This window comes from Equus caballus, chromosome 22, assembly GCF_041296265.1.
Source record: "Equus caballus isolate H_3958 breed thoroughbred chromosome 22, TB-T2T, whole genome shotgun sequence".
Lineage (NCBI taxonomy): Eukaryota > Metazoa > Chordata > Mammalia > Perissodactyla > Equidae > Equus > Equus caballus.
In genome coordinates, this window is record NC_091705.1 from 641,736 (window position 1) to 658,543 (window position 16,808).

The following is a 16,808-nucleotide window of genomic DNA, read 5'->3' on the forward strand; positions in this document are numbered from 1 at the left end:
AGAATGAGATTCTAGTGTTGGTAACAAATTTATCTACATTGTTAATTCATCTGAAAGCTCCTATTCTTGAAAATGTCCCATGTGGAGGTAGAGAAGTTCCATGCAAAGGTTTAGTCCATTTTTGTTGACAATCTCTTGAGTGTATGTTAAAAACCTGGATAACAGGATAATGTTAATGGAGATTGGGGGGGAGGGACAGTGATGAATGAGTTTGGTTGATTTTCAGCAGTAATAAGGTCAAAATGAAAGCATTATAAAAGAAGAGTAGAGATTTAGGTCAGGGCTTTCTATGAAAAAAAGTAAAAACCATAAGCAGATGGAAAAAGTTTAAGTGACACAGTATGGCAGATTCCACTGATGAGTTTAATAGGCAGCCATTTTAGTGGCACAGAGAGTAGACTGAAAAGTGAGGAGAAGTTTGGAAAATTCAAGGGACAAGAACCAGAAAAGCAAGGGGTCCCATCCTGCCCTGAGGATTCTTTTGTTCTGAAGTGTGTTAGCCCAGCTGAGTGAAGACCTGGGGAGGATGTCGTAGATCCTCTAAAAGGGGCATCCATCAGCTGCAGGAAGATGTGCCATCTCTCCCCAAAGCTCATTAGCAGATTGGAAGTGGCATGCTGCATTACTCTGATTAGCATTAATTTTATAATTCTAGGCAGAGAACTTTCCTCCACATGAGTCAGCCTTCACACAAAAACACAGACTCACATGGTGTGGATAAAACACAAGTAACCTTACTGCTGCTTCCCATCTTCCAAGGACCCAGTGGGAAGGAAAACGTGGTTCCCTAGCAAAGAGGGGAGTTAAGGGCTGGAGTTTTCCAGCTCTCCAAGCTGGGTGCAGGTCCCACAAATCGGGGAGAAGTGCAATGCCATCTTTCTGGCAGACCAAGACTTTGGGAAAACTGGGTCCTTCTGATCTGGTTAGGGAAGACACAGTACTTCCAACAGCCACTGCAGCAGGGCAACAGCAGCATTACAAGTGAGATGAGGAACATTACCTCAGAGCCTCCCAGGGAGAGAGCATTTAGGCCCCTACCATTTATTGGGATAACTGGTTCCTGGCCCTTTGGAAAATACCCAGTCATCCCAGGGCTAGACTTCTCAGGAAAAGTAACTTGCCAGTCCCTTTTAAATTTGCAACTAAAACCTATCTACACTTTTATTTGTTACATATATTGTTGGGGCTTCATTTCAAAACGCTATATTACAAAACTGTTTCAGATAACTTTAAATCCATGGCAGTGACTTTCAAATTCTTTTGATGGCAACTCACAAAATAAATCTATAAATTATTTTTTATCATAAATCAGTATATACGCACACACACCAAAAGAATATAAAAATTTTATGAAACTGTTCTTACCTTTTTACGTGTAATGCACTCTACTATTATCTATTCCATTTTGTTTCATTGTTTTTTAAGTGCTTGTCACACCCTCTAGAATTATTTCATAATCCACTAGTTGGTCAGGACCTGCAGTTTGAAAAGCACTATTTTAAAATTATTGCTTCCAGGTACCCTAGCCAGTAGTCTGGTATCCAGATTTTTAAAAGGCTTATTAAAATGCATCATCAAAAAGCAATATTTGCTAAAGGACCCTCAGTCTCTATAAAGAGCACTGTCTTGGGGATTCCAACCATAAGTTACCAGATAAATAACCAGCTTTCCTTTGCAGAACTGAGATGTGAGCTCAACACCAAGTAAAAATGACATAAAATCAGAACAAAGTTGGAAAAGGAGGACCACCTCCAAATGCAATATGTGGTCCTTCTGGGAAACATGCAGCAGCCTAGAGTGAGGTGAGGGGGACAAAACAGAAAAAAAACATTAATGGAGAAAAAATCAAGCTCGTAACTGCTGTCTCCAGGCTTCACAAGGTGCACTTGTACTTCCAAGCCTAAGAGACAGAGTGATGTTCAGCATGACTCCATAATCCTGTGGCCTTGAGAACTTCAGCAGACATCAGTTAAGTCATTTAAGGATAACTGCAAATTAAATTAGTTCATCCTAATTACGCAAAAGTGATAAATTCAAATAAGCAAGGTAATTCAATTCTGAATTAAAAATTTTTTCAATCACTTGACATCTCAAATCAAAGCAAATGGGTAATGTTACCAATTATATCAATTTGACTCTATATTTCAATACATAAACATATGATGAACAATTAAAATTCTTATGTGATATGCATTTAATTTGTTAACATTTATGCTACAGTAGGGAACCACACTCGAGAAACAGGGTCATGTCCTTGAAAACCAAAGAAGGTTATCGCAAAAGAGTCTTTGTAAGAATCCAGCAACAGAATGAGTCCCCAAAATCTATTAAGTAAACTATCCCGCAGGAAAAGTGAGGCAGATCACACTAGTAAAGGCAACACTATGGAAGCTTATGAAATAGTTATCAAGGGAAATATTTGATACATAATAAAAATATTTAGTTTTAGGAAGCAGTATGATAGGCTCTGATATGGTTGCACTTATGAGTACAGGACTTTCATAGGAAGGAAAGAAATGGAAATTCACTGAATGTCTGTGTTTTGTCATGCATCACTAAATACCTTCGATTACATTATAGCATTGGAAACTAGGAAGCAGAAATGTTAAATAACTTGTTGTAGGCCACACAGTAATAAATGACAGAACTAGGACTTAAACTCCATCTTCTAATTACACATCCATTATTCTTGTCACATCAATACCACTTTATCCTGAGCTAGTACTCAAAATATGATAGTGCTTAAACTATTTGCTTAAGCATTTCTTAGGATTTCTGATCAAGGTCAATTCAAATTCCAATTTCAAGGCTAATGAATAAGAAAGTGACCTTTAAAAGGAAAAAAATACGTAAAAAATATACAAGCATTCCGGGTGGCATTATGAATCTTCAAACTTTCGATATTCTCTGTGTCTTGTGTAAGGATGAAAAAAGTTATCTATTGCTGTATAACAAACCACAACAAAGTGGAGTAGCTTGAAACAGTAACTTGTCTCCTATTGTTGTGTGGATTGGCTGGGATTCGCTGGGCAGTTCTTGCTTGGGGTTTCCTAGGAAGTACAGTCAGATGTCATCTTGGGCTGAAATCCTCTTTGCCTCTATTGTGCTGGATGTCAAGATGGTTCATTTCTGTGTTTGCTGAGGATGCTGGCTGTTATCTTATTCGGGGCTGCCAACTGGAGGGCCTGCATGTGGCCTCTTCATGTGACTTGGGCATCTCTCAGAGTGGTGGCTGGGTTCCAAAAGAAAGCATCCCAAGAGGAAATATTCCAAAAGACCAGGCTTCTTACAGCCTAGCCTCAGAAGTCCCAGAAAGTCACCTCCACAGCATCCTATTGGTTGACCCAGTCACTGAGGCCTAGGGGGAGGGATGTAGACTCCATCTTTTGATATGAGAAGCAGCAGGCAATAAGGGAGGGAGGGAGACTGCCCATGTCACCTTAGTCTTTAGCCTCCCATCTGGCATCTCTACTTTACCCAACTGAGTTAGAAGGGGAAATAGATGATACAACTACAATAACACAAATTATTGTGTGTTGTTTCTCTATCTCTTTGGCACTCTCTCTTTCTCTGGAAACACAGCACTTCTTGAATGAATGGATAAATGAGTCTCTCCCTTTTCCTCTCTACTCTTTTTTTGCCTCCTCTCCTTTCTTTTCTTCTTTTTAACTGCAGATGAAAGGTTAAAAAAAATGTTTTAAGCAGCAACATACTCTAATTAGTAAATCTTATAGTTAGTTTCTACTCAGATCTCCCATTTGATGTCTACCTGCCTGATTCAGTCATCGTCCTATCAGGGAAGGTGATAAGAATGCAAGCAAAGGAGAGAAGAGAGGGAAAAATGGGAAAGCAAAAGTAGATTATCAAAGGAAGAAGGAAAATATAAATGGGAATGGAAATAAATCAGGAGCACTGAACACCGTTAAGCCCAAATGGCTGAAAAGACAAAGGGAAAGAAGCAAGTTTTTCCCTTATGATGCTGCATCCATCCTTCCTTCCTTTCCAATCCATGGCCGCCATCACCAGCCTTGTCTAACCTTATTTCTTAATGCCTGAATTTTTGCTATATCATCTTACCTAATCTCCCTGCCTAGTTTTTACCCCTTAGAAATCACCAAAAATGGGACCAGCCCGGTGGTGTAGAGGTTAAGTTTGTGTGCTCCTCTTTGGCGGCCTGGGGTTTGTAGGTTCCCATTCTGGCACAGACCTATACACTGCTGATCAGGCCATGCTGTGGCAGGCGAGCCACGGATGAAATGGAGGAAGATGGGCACGGATGTTAGCTCAGGGCCAATCTTCCTCCAAGAAAAGAGAAAGAAATAAAATAAAATAGATCATCAAAAACACTCCTTTCCTCATGGTGCTCTCAATTACAAAAAAAGAAAAGAGAACACTAAATGACTTCTGAAGGATTAAGTCCAATATAAACATTTTAAGAATTTTCATAATCTGACCTAACTTTCCTTGCCACTCTTGTTTCTCAAGTCTCCCATATGTGAAACTCTTTACTCAGCCAGAGCACTCTACTCAATGTATCCAAATACACAGAAAAATGAGACTAGATCTCACTATTACATCATGAAAAATACAAAACCTGAATCAAGGAAAATAACAGACAACAAAAATATTACATTACAGAAAGCAGTGTGGTGACATTATAAGCTTATAATTATAGCGGTTATGGTCCAGCTCACTTCTCATGAATACAGCCTTCTCCTTTTGTCTTCTGTCCTTTGCCCTAAGGATCCTATCACCAGGAGCATTCCCCGCCGCTCTCTGCCTTCCTAAATCCTGTCTCGTCAGGACCCACAATATTAACTGACTAATTTGGAAGAAGTGTGATTAACAGAATTATTCTGGACCTGAAGTCCCTTATTAACACTACAGCATCAGATTTGATTCTTGATGGACACCAAGTCACTCAAATTCCATCTCAGTTTTTACTCTGTAGATTTGTTCAGTATACGGTTGATTAAAGGACCATTCACCCCAGTTTGGTAGATAATTCAACCAGCCTCCAATCCAAAGTTTGTATAACTTTGATTTGTAGTAATTACAAACAGTAATTACAGAAACAGTTAAAACATTCATTGCTAATATTGTAACTCTTTGGGAACCTCATATAAATGCAGTTTTAAAAAAACAGGATATTTGAAGATAGTAACATACACCGTGATTAACAAGATTTTGTGGTGAGAGTAGTTTATTGTCAGGTATAATTAAAGCTGTAGATGCTATTCTGAAAGTACAGACTTTAGGGGGCAAGGGAAGAGAGTTTTTGAAGCAAAGTACAAATTAGGAATAATTACAATGATGGTTATGGAATGTCAACATCCATTTCATCATGATGAGCTCAATCTCCTTCAAAATTCACTTGAGTCCGGGAAAGCATTAGTGTAAGACAAAAGGCAGCTTTGGGAAAAATACCTTTGAAGTATTAAGGAGTAGAGTGATTGGCAGTCAGCAAACATAAAAATGGACGAAAGAGTAAATGTCTTGATCACCTATGGAAAGTGTACACTTCAAGTATCTTATTAAAAAACCAGTTTTCTTTTTCATGTCCAATGTTGAATGCACCTGCAATTGTTGTTTTTTAATCTATTTTGATCCCCAAACTGGATATAACTAAATGTTTTATGGGAGTTTATAAAGGTGATGAAATTATAAAGAAAAGTAAGTGAAAGATTATCAGACAGGAGAGTGGAGGCTTCTGGGGTGATATCAACATTGTATGATTTGACATGAGTGGTGGGTCTGTGGGTGCTCACTTCATTCTCCTTGTTTATGGTTTATGCGTGTTGCTGTTTACAAAGCAGTTATGTAGAAAATCCGCTGACACTAATACCTTCGACAGTTCATTAGCCCAAGGGTGTCTGTTATGCTTTAACCACGGCTTTGCTCACGTTCCCTTTTGCCCACATGAAGCCAGTTGTGCATTAAGAGATGACACAAACATCTCTTGAAACAAGAGATTTCTTCTTGTTTTCTAGAAGAAATAGCGAAGCTGGTCTAGCGCTTGGTGATATTTCCAAACAGTCCTTTTGTGAATGGCCATGAGAAGATGTCCTTCTTCAGCCAAGGATGAAGTCTTATACTCTGTATTATTTAAAGTACCTGATGCCATGCTACACAACTAGTGTGTGTGCATCCATTCATCTGACAGATATTTATTGACTCACCTACCAGCTGACTCCCTGGGAAGCCAGAGCAGTTTGCCAACTAATATGGTTAATTGGGATTTGATAAGTGCTATAAAGACACCAGAGATTCAGCAGTTTCTCCCAGCTATTGAACTTATTTTGGCTAATGGATATCACTCTCACTCCCATTTCAATCTTACAAAGGGATGCTAGAAGAGGATTGACCAGTCAGAAGGTGGAAACTTAATAAAAATTGGAAGTCAGAGACGGGAGGGAATGAAAGCAGCAGAGGAAGAAGGAGGCAGAGACTGGACAGCCAGCAAGGCCTCAGTGCCCTGCACAGTTTAAGCTGAGCCAGATATTCTTCCTGTTTCCTTGCTTGATCTTTGCTTGATCCTCCCTCTTGCCGACGCCCTCACCTGGAGGAGTCAAGCCCAGCACAGATGCCACTGAGACAGGTCAAAGCCAGGGAAAGGTCCTGGGATCAAAACTTGGCTAAGTATGATCCAAACTTCCAAGCAGTCAGAAGTAGAAAGAGCCAGAAGATAAACCTAACCCATTTTTGAAGGGGTGCCAAAGGTGAAAAGCAGGAAAACCAAAATTACTCATCAAGTCTAAAGGGGGAGCACAGAGCCAGAAGCTGAGAGGAGAAGAGGAGTCAAGCAAGTCAGTGCCAGGTAAAAACAGAAATAGAGAGTTGAAAAAAAAAAAACAAAGCAAAGCAAAATGAAGGGTCCAAGACAATAATTGGGAGCATTCCTTGGGGTTTGATAATGGATTTTATGTGTTAGCTTAAGTTAAAAGCAAAAGATGTGAGCGGGTACCTTCCTTCCTTCTGACATTATCTCCCACCTTATCAACAGTCCATTGTTACCAATTAACAACACTTACCAAACAAAGTCTAGAAGCCCTTTGGGCAGTCTTGCTAAAAACCATCTTAGTCTAGACTGATTTGGCCTTGAGGATGACCACATCTCCTCAGGACAGTTCTCCCTGGATTCCTTCATTGGCTGTTTTGGGAAATGATGCACTTGGACAAATGGTCTACCTAAATGAATGATTCAGGTCTGAGCAGCATGAGACACTGGCAGATAAGAATGCCTCCCTTAGCAGCAGGAAATTCAGCACTTACCACGTCCCATGCGGCATGCTCTCCCAGAATACTTTTAATATGATATCCCAGTGTATTTAACATTTTAAAATTACTCCATTTGGTTAAAATCAATTAGATTTTTTTGAGGATCTTGGTCTTTCTCCAGCCCAGTTTAAACCATAATTTCCTGAAGACTAGGATTATCTCGCCATGTTCTTTTTCACGTCCCCGTCGTTTCTAGTCAAGCCTCAAAACGTGAAGTCTGCACTGTGGGTTCATAGCACCTCAGAGATCATCTCGATTCTCCCCATCCCACAGTGGGAAAGTGACCTCAGTGAACGTGGAGTAGAGTGTTTAGTCTCAGCCTTAAAATAAGTGTTTTCTTTTTTATTGTCTTTTCTTCCTGTCTGCTTTTCAGAGTAGAAGCAACAGTAATTTAAACTTTTCTGCTATGTGACCTACACTCCACAGGTACCTTATAATAGCTGAGCCAGGGCTTAACAAAGGAATTGGGTGTGTGTGGTATTTGTGTGAGCATGTGCTTGGGTGTATGTGGTATTTGTGTGAGCATGTGCTTGTGTGTGTGTGTCACAATCTGATTGCCGATGTGGGATGGGAGATGGGGAAGAATGTTTAGGCACTTGTGTATTTATATCAAAGAGATGGTAGGACCCACAAAAAAGAATTCATTTTTTGTGATGTTAATGTTATATTTTGGGGGGAGGTTTTGGGGGAGGAAGATTTGCTTCTAAGGGGTGGACTCATATCTCTGTGTGGGGAGGCTCAGTTATAACGACAACTGAAGTCTCTCCTGGCATTGGCATATTTCATTCTCATAGGGAGAAATGCAATGCTCATCCCTCCTCCCTCACACCCCCCCCCACCACTTCCTTGGTGCCCTTCCAAGGTAGGGCCCTTGGTGCTGGCTGCTCAGTCCTCCCCCAGGGGTGGCTTTCCAAGGCCAAGAGGGCCAGAGAGGGCTGCTGCCAGAGATGCTTCTGTTCTGGCTCCTTCTCACTCCCCTTCCTGTCTGCTGGGGCTTTTGGTGGCAGCACCTAGTCCTGATGGGGTTAGAGTACCACCCTGGAGTGGATGGTGTGTGCACCAGCAAGCATCCAGTCAATTAATGAGTTATCCTCTGCGTGAGCTGGGCTGTGATGTGCCGTTATCTTCCTGCTCCCATTGTACACTTCACACACCAGCTTTCTCTCCAGACAGTTGTTTGATCACTAACTACTTCGAATATCATGACCATAGGCTCATTTATTTTTTTCTGTTTTAAAGGATGGTGCTGGTGTGCACAGGGAGCAGCCACGTCAATTCACACATTTGCCAAGGTATCCGATTGTGAGCTGCCTATCAAGGTGCTGACTTTAATAAAAGCTTATTACCATGAGCATTATTTAGCATTTATGTGGCTCCTCACAATTGTTTACCCATTATTTCTCAGCGCTCCCCTGTCCAGGTGATCAGTGTTAGCAACTCACATTGTAGAGGCAATAAATCCGGGGTCCTGGAGAGGTTTTAGTAATATCCCCAAAAGGACACAAAGTGAATAACCACAGAACAGTGACTTTCCTGGAACCCCTTGAAACTGGCCTGGACCCCTCTCCCTCTAGCATACTTGGCGAGTTCACTCATTCCATCATCTGGTTTGCAGACCTGCACAGGGTGGGCTCTTCTCGCAGATTGCAGCTCAGATACCCTGAGGCCTTCCCTGGTGACCTTATCTACAACAGCATCCCCTCTGCAAGGCTCTATCACATTCCTGTGTTTATGGACTCCACAGAGCTTAGTGCCACCTGAAGTTATCTGTTTATGTGAAGTTGTGTGTCTTTGTGTTTGTTGTCTGTCTGCACCATTCAGGAAGGTCATCACTATGAAAATAGCAGTCTTGCCTGGGTTGTTCATTGCTGTGTCCATCCTCTTTGTTGAAAGCACCTGTCATTACAGTAGGCACTCAATAATGCTTGTTGAGAGAATGACAGAGACAGACCCTGTAAATACTGTTACTCACACGTCATTTTCTTTGCCTTTTCATCTCTTTCTGGATTTTCTGGCCATAGTCACACATACAGTCAGTTATTCTCAATTACGCTGGAGCTAATGATCCAGGCTGTGGATGGCCCAGGTCCTTGGCTTCCTTCCCTCTCTGGCTTCCTCTCCTCTGGAGATTCCTCCAGATCTTTCGGTCTTTTCTGGCCTTAGTTGAGAGGGGTCGAGAGGAGAGTAGGGCAATGAAAGTCCTATTAGACAATTTTGCAAGTTCTAATAGCTTTTGACAGGTACAAAGTTGAAATTATTGATCTTAAGATTTATTTTTTACCTTATTTGTGGATTTAAAAAAATGCCTCTGTTTTATATATGCAGTACAGTGAAAAGTGCTTTGAAGAAGTTAAAAGCACTGTATAAATGTAAGAGAGAATTATGTATGCATGTAGTCCCATTAACCTTGGTAATTGAGACTTGGTTGTAGATTTAAAATATAATTAGCTTTGATAGAACAGTAGCTCACACTTTTCTAATGGGTGGAGCCAGACAAGGCTTAGAAAACGTGCCTTTGGTAGATTTTATTTTTGAGCCATCAAATCAAGACAAAGCTTACAATCCCTTCAGAGGCTAAAAGGGTGGCAGTAGTGGTGATTTCTCATCAACAAGTCAGAATAGGCAAATGGTCTTAAATGATTGCATTTTCTTGCTTCAAATTTCAGGACAATGAGAATACAGTTTCCTCCGAAAAAATCTTAGGCTGATCTTGGAAGAAAGACCCCCTGGATCATCTAAAAATAAAGTTTTCTATATAAAGGTTGGTTTTAATGCTCGTTATAGCCCTATGTGCTACCAGAAAATGGTTTGCCTTTTTGTTTTAAACATAAGGAATCAATGTAATGCCTTATACCTGATAACCTGTGCTGTTGTATTTGGTCCTCCCTACAACTCTGTCCATAGATATTATTGTTGCCACTTTATAGATGAAAAAATGGAAGCAAAACCATTAAGTGCCTTCCCCAAGGTCTTAAAAGAAGTCACCAAGAAGGTGGTGTGGCTCAAGTCTCCTGACTCCAGTTTACTATTCCCCACAATAATGTTGGAAAACCACATTGGAACGGGAAGACTCATTCCAAGTACTGCTGTCACACCAGCAAGCTTCAAAGGTCAGGCAGATATTTTACTTTACGGTTAAATTGGCCACGTTTGCTCAGTGTGTACTATATCCCAGGCCCTGTGCTTTGCCCTGGGAGGATTCAGAGAAAGTAAAAGACGGATTAGACTTTCCTGGCTCTTACAAGCTGGTGGGAATGGGAGACACATACATACAAACGTGGAAGGGCAAGGGGGACAGTGCACTAAGAGAGATACACAGCTCTGTGGGAGCAGGGGAGGAGCAGTCTCTGAACACGTTCCAGGAAAGGGGTCACCTTCCATGCCAAGATGAACTTTGCATGAATAAAGATTTAAGTGAGGACAGATTGAGAAGAGTGAAGAGGGGAATGGGGTGTCGACCAAATTTCATCCACCTGCAATTTTACCTACTCAAATTTTATCTACCACGGCAAGAAGTTAGTGTCTAATATTTTAAAATTACTTTTAAATACAAGTATTTGCATATTAGTTATATAAATAGAGGTAAACACCAGAACAACTATGATAGAAATGGCTCAAGTGGTTTCCATGGGGAATGGAACTGGGGGGATAGGAAGGATTGGGGTTGTGAGGTGGGGGAGGGCCTGCCATGGTTCTTTATAAAGCCTTCAGTACTATTTGGTTTTAAAGGCACAGGTATGGATTCCTTAGATAAATATTAATTTTTAAGTGAGCCTTAAAGAATGAGTAAGGTTTCTCCAAGGAGAGGGAGGAGGTGGGTATTTCTAGCAGAGGACCCAACATTAACAGAGAGAGGTGGCAGGAGAGCAGAGGGAAGAGCAGGTAACCCATTAGGATGACTGTGGAACACACCTCCCTGCGTGGGGACACATGAGCTGGTGCTTGATTGCAGAAGGCCTTGGATAGAAGGGCGCGCACAGACACACACACACACTCATGTGGTTGTCGGCAGGAAAGCAATAAAGGGTATTGGGCAAAGGGGTGATATGCTCAGAACTGAGCTTTACGTACAGCAGTGGTTCTCACCTTGGAGATTACCTTGCTTGTTAAAATTGCTGGGCCCCACCTCAAAGTTTCTTCTTGAGTAGGTCCAGAGTGAGGCCCGAGAATCTGCATTTCTAATAAGTTCCCAGGCAATGCTAATGCTGCTGGTCTGGGAACCACAATGTGAGAAGCAATAATAGAGTAATCTAGCAACAAGGAGAAGTCGAGACTAGAGTAGTGGGAGAATGAAGGTCAAGGGACTGTTCCACTAGGACAGAGCAGAAGGAATGGGGCCCTGATGGGGAGTGACGGTGAGAAAGTCCAGAACAGCAATCAAGAGAACAGACTGACTGCTTCAAAGGATAGAGGACCATTGGGCCATGTTCTGGGTCACACCAAATCACAAATCACTGTTAAATCTCCAGTGCTTGAGCCAAGTATGCCAAGAAGCACCTGAAATTCATTTTTAAAGCAGCAATCCTGTCTAGAAATTAAGCTGTGAGTTTTACCTTACTTTCCCTTTCTTCCCCATCTCTAACCTCATTCTAGTGCAATTTAGGTTACAAAAGCATCTTCCAGGGAGAGCATTCATATCTGCACGTGGTCAGAAAGTGTATCTGTCTGTATATATAAAATCGTATTAAAGCTGGTTTCCTTATTATTTCATTTTAGAACATCCCTGTAGCTAAATGGTGTTCAAAGTAAACATGGAGAACAGAAAGCATCCATCTCTACCTAGTGGGGCAAAAAATGACTGAATTCCCATACCATATAAATACCCCATGAAAACACAGAGGAATCCTTGATCCACCCAGCATTCACTGAGTATCTGCCTCGTGGCAAGCACTGCGGATGTGCTTGGATACAAAGGTAAATAAAACGTGGGCCCACTCCCAGCAGTTCAACATCTAGCAGTCTTTGTCCCATGCTCTTAAATCTTGCTAAGGATTGGGTTTTGTTTGTAATAGAAATTCTAAAGCAGGGACAGAAGAAGTTATCTTTCCTAAATTGCCCACCTCTGTTGTCTAACTATTCCACTGAGGAAAACACTTGGTCCTGGTCTTGGTCCTTCGCTGAGCTCAGATATGTTTTGCTGACACACAGAGTCTGGGCAGCATCCAGCCCCCCGTTTACTCCCTGGTCTTTAAGTCTAGTAAGTATTTTATCATTTACACCTTTCGATGTCCAAAGAGAGTGCCGCTCGGGGTTTAAAACATGCAATTTCCTTTACTACCTCCCCAAATAATGGGGTCATTTCAGGACCAGGACAGTTTGGCACTGGGACGTGTTTCCCAGAAGTACTAATAGTTCGAGAGAGGAGCAAGTGTCTTCACATCTGCAGGTCTGGGTGCCGAACTTTCTACTGTCAGTGAGAATCATGTCCCAGTGAAAATGTAGAAGTGAACCAACCCTCAAAGGGATAAGGTGACAGGGAGTGGTGTTTACTTGAGTCAGAGAGTAACTGAAAATGACTTCTGCAGCTGGAATAAAACAAAGGGTTGAAGGTCAACTTCCTCTTTGATTTTGGCTAGTCAGCAGTTCAAGCAGCCTTTTCAGATGTTTCGTGTCTGCTGACTTGTCCAACTCTATAAAAGACCCCACATCTTGCACCAACCTGTACCTCTTGGGCACTGGAGCGAAACAAAAGGAAAAATGTTCCGACTTATTAGAATTAATGAAGTCATGCCACTCACATCCGTCCACGTTACTCCACTTTGGTCACCACCATTGTGGTCCATGCTGATATCATTTCTCTTGTAGATTACTGCAGTGGCCTTCTCACTGGTCTCTCACATCCTGTTTACCCCATCCAAAGCATTCTTCACATTAAATCACTGTAATTCATTAATTCACAGTAATCTTTTGGAAACTCAAATAATACAACTAAAATCTGAATACCCTACACATATAAAGAAATCCTAACTTAAAAATTTCCCCTGGCTCCCCATTGCTCCAAAGACTTAACTAGTTGATTTGGCCCAGAGAACTCTGCTTAATCTGTGCCTCCCACGCTTTTCCCTCTTCTTGTTGCATCACATTCCTCCCTCCTCACTCTCTCTGCTCTCATCACCCAGATTCCTCTGCCTGGAACACTTCTCCCTCCCTGCTTTGCCAAGTTGTCTCCTACTCACCTGTTACCTCTTAAGCCTTATCAGCTCCTGAGGGGTGGGTGAGGAAGACCCTCTTCTCCTTGGTTAGGCCCAATCCCCATGTTTTAAACTCCCTTGGCACCGACAACCAGCTCATGAACCCTTCATAGAATGTAACATGGGACATTTACACAATCTTGTATGATTAATTTCTGCCTGATCTCCCCTCTAGACTGTAAGATCCATGAAGGCAGAGACTCTACCTTTTTGCTTACCATTGTATTCCAGAGCCTGGCATAGTGTCTGGCACATGTTAGGTACTAAATAAATTCATTCTGAAGGAAGGAAGAATGAATGAGTGGTAAATTGATACTTCTAAAATAATAAAGAGGAGGCCTAGCATTTTAAATGAGTGATAATAATGGGTAGCACATATTAAACTTCTAGTGTTAGGTAAACACTGTTCAAAACTCTTTACTCATTCATTCCAGTTCCGAGGACCAACCCTATCAGTACACATCAGTATCTGCACATAATAGATGAGATATGAGACTCAGGCTACTTGTGCACGGCCAGGCAGCCAGTGTAAGGTGAAGCCTTAACAGTTGTCAATATTGTTACTCTATTTATTACTATTCTCACCTTGGTGGAGTTCCTAAGAGTGCCATCATCAAAGGGGGTGGTGTTGGGCAGGCAGAGCCCTGCCCCCAGGCCTCTGAGCGCCTTCTAAGGCTGGGCCTGGAGTGAGAGTTTGGGGGGCCAGGGGCTGTGAGGGCCTGCCCACCGTAATGGAAATGGCAGATGGAGGAAAGGATCCTTCAGGCTGGGCAGTGGGGAAGGTCACTCAGGCATCCAGAAACCTTCCTCAGAACCTGTCTTTGAATTAAATCTCAACTCATATCTTCCAGAAGCCTGAGGTGAGATGTCTGGCCATGTTGCTCGTGCCGTCGCCCTCAAGAAGCCAAACAGGCTCTCAGAGTCTCTCAGGCCCTGCCCCCAGACGTGGCCCCGCCCCAGAGCATGCTGGGCAGGACCTCCCCATAGCTCCCTCCCATTGCCAATGTATTCCTCCAGAGGATTCTGAGCTCTGCTTGGTGTTTCCAGCTGTGATGAGGTAAATGTAGTCTTGGTCCTCTGGAAAAGTAGATAATTAAGGCAGATAGTCCACACATGTGAAAGTGTTGTGACTTGGAAAGGGCGGGCAGATCCCAGGTTGGGAGGATTAAGGAAAGCATTGAGGGAAACCTTTCAGTATGGTGGGAAGGAAGGAGGAAAGAAGAGATGGAGGATCTCATTTTGGTTTTGGTTTTGTTTTGTTTTGAAGTTTTTATGAAGAAAAGTTCCCATCTGATGACTTCTCTGTTTCCCTCTGGTGGTCCAGCACATATGATCAATGAGCGAGGAGTGTGGACAAGGTGTAGGAAAGTGGAATTGTTTTGAGAACTTAGGCAAGCGAGTTGACTGAGAAAACAATCACAGAAGCTCCCCCGAGACAGGGCCTCTGTTTGTTGCCTCCACTGGGTGTCCCAAGTGCTTGGAAGAGCGTCTGGCACATGGTAACACAGGAGGAATGACTGGATTCTGAGGCAGTGGTGGAGCTGAGCAACAAATGTAGAACAGAAGTTTATGGGGCACAAACACACTTGTGTGATTTTATCCAAAAGGAAGCAGGCCCTTATTTGAAGGCAGTTCTAAAACAGGCAGAGTTGGATTTTGCTAGACAGGACGAATGAAAGAAGGGGGTAGGCTGTTTAGAGCAGAGCAGTATATTTAGGTTTAGGATTAAGTGATGCCCCATGAAGTTTTGCTTGGAGAGGGAGGAAATGAAGACAAAGGTTGTCAGGTGAGCAGGGGAAAGTATAGAGTGGCTTGTAGTTCCTGAATAGGTTGAGGAATTAGCATGCTGAGGGCATAAGCTGAGTGGATAAAGGGAGGAATGTCAGACTGTATTTTTTCAGAACACACAAATGTTGCTGGTGATAAGTTCTAGGATATGGCCGTAACTGAACTGGAATGAAGGTAAAGGACTCTAAGATGAGAAGGAGCAGACAGTGAGAGATCAGATCATTGGATGGTCTATCCGGATGGATGTTGGGGCCTCTGATTGATTCCTTCCCCTTTGAGTTCCTTTCCTGTCCTCCACAGAATTGGCATTTCCTCTAACTCTAACCTTCAGTCCATGGCATGACTCTGGACAAGAAGGCAGAAATGGGGTGGTGAGAGAGAGGGCTGAAGTAGACATCCGTTTTGTTTCTGTTTTTATTTTGACACTCAGCATTCACTCACCTTCTAAAAATAGTCCTTCTTTTGCCCTCTGGGGATCTAACCCCGTTGTCAGTTTCAGTCCATGTCAAGGGGAGTTGTTTATCACTAACGCTCTTACTTTAAAGGAGGGCATTGAAGTCAGGCTTGGCCAAAAAGATTGGTCCATGCTTTTGGCAACAGCGTTTGGTCAGGGTTGGGCATGTGACCCAACTGGAGACAATAAGGCACAGTGGGACTTTTGAAGGGACTAGTGGGAGAAACAACCCATTTTTAGCTGCGCTTTTAGTTTGGAAGATGTAGCTACGAACTTGCCAGACCGACTTACAAGGTAGCCAGTCCAGAATCTAGAGCTGAGAAATGGATAGAAACTGAAACTTGATGACATCAGCTGAGCCCCAATATGAATGCTCCTGCCTGAGGGCAGCCTTACTCCCAGAACTTTTTCAGGTGCCTGAGTCAACAGATCGTGTTTTTAAAGTCAGTTGAATTGTACTTGCCATCATTTACATCCAAAGAATCCCTCACAGCGTAAGGGGGCTCTCCATCCCTGGCTCCCTCTTCTGTGCTAGCACTCTGAATATATGCTACCTTCTCTGTCCTTCAGGTCGTGCCCTTCTATAAAAGAGGGTAAAGAAACCTACTTCAAAGCATTGTAAAGTTTAAATGGGATAATATACATAAAAAGCATAAATTTGTTTCACAACATTGAAGTACAATAAGCAGTACTTAATTTTTCTAAATTAAATTAAATCTGGCTCAAAGACCCCATTTTCAAGGGTAGGAAGATATACAATAGTAGTCATTAATGGGAGCTTTCTGCCTATTTAGTTAAGTATTCACCATCAAATATGTAGGTAAGAGCCTGTGATCTTGAGTCCATCTTGGTTGCCCCTGGGATTTTCATTGCCCAAGCCCTTCAGGCCCATTGAAAGGCCAGTGGCTGCACAGCCTCTGTGCTAAGTGTGAGCAATGCCGTGTCTTGCGACAGCTCTCAAGATGATGGGGCTTGATGATTAGTCATCTCAGCATCATCACTTCATCCCTTAAAACATTGTGCTGTCTCCTAGAGGACTTCCACACAGAACCCGTCCACCTAAGGGACTCGTGTCTACATCCTGATTCTCAGGGTCT

At 42.4% G+C, this 16,808-nt stretch overlaps 1 protein-coding gene across 30 annotated transcripts in view; it reads left to right on the forward strand.

Moving 5' to 3' along the window:
* The window catches only part of LOC106781248 (ral guanine nucleotide dissociation stimulator), a 137,291-nt gene that overhangs the window by 52,964 nt on the left and 67,519 nt on the right, over window positions 1-16,808 (forward strand). For 10 of the 30 annotated variants that reach the window (XM_070246964.1, XM_070246958.1, XM_070246966.1 and 7 more), the window contains 2 exons: window positions 9,945-10,039; window positions 11,995-12,192. The exons of 3 other annotated variants lie outside the window; for them this stretch is intronic. The gene's annotated coding sequence lies outside the window, so the exon portion shown is untranslated. Of the gene's footprint in view, window positions 1-6,413; window positions 6,818-9,944; window positions 10,040-10,182; window positions 10,389-11,994; window positions 12,193-14,320; window positions 14,527-16,808 lie in introns of those variants that run through there. 17 more of the 30 variants (XM_070246961.1, XM_070246955.1, XM_070246959.1 and 14 more) reach the window with 7 other exon arrangements.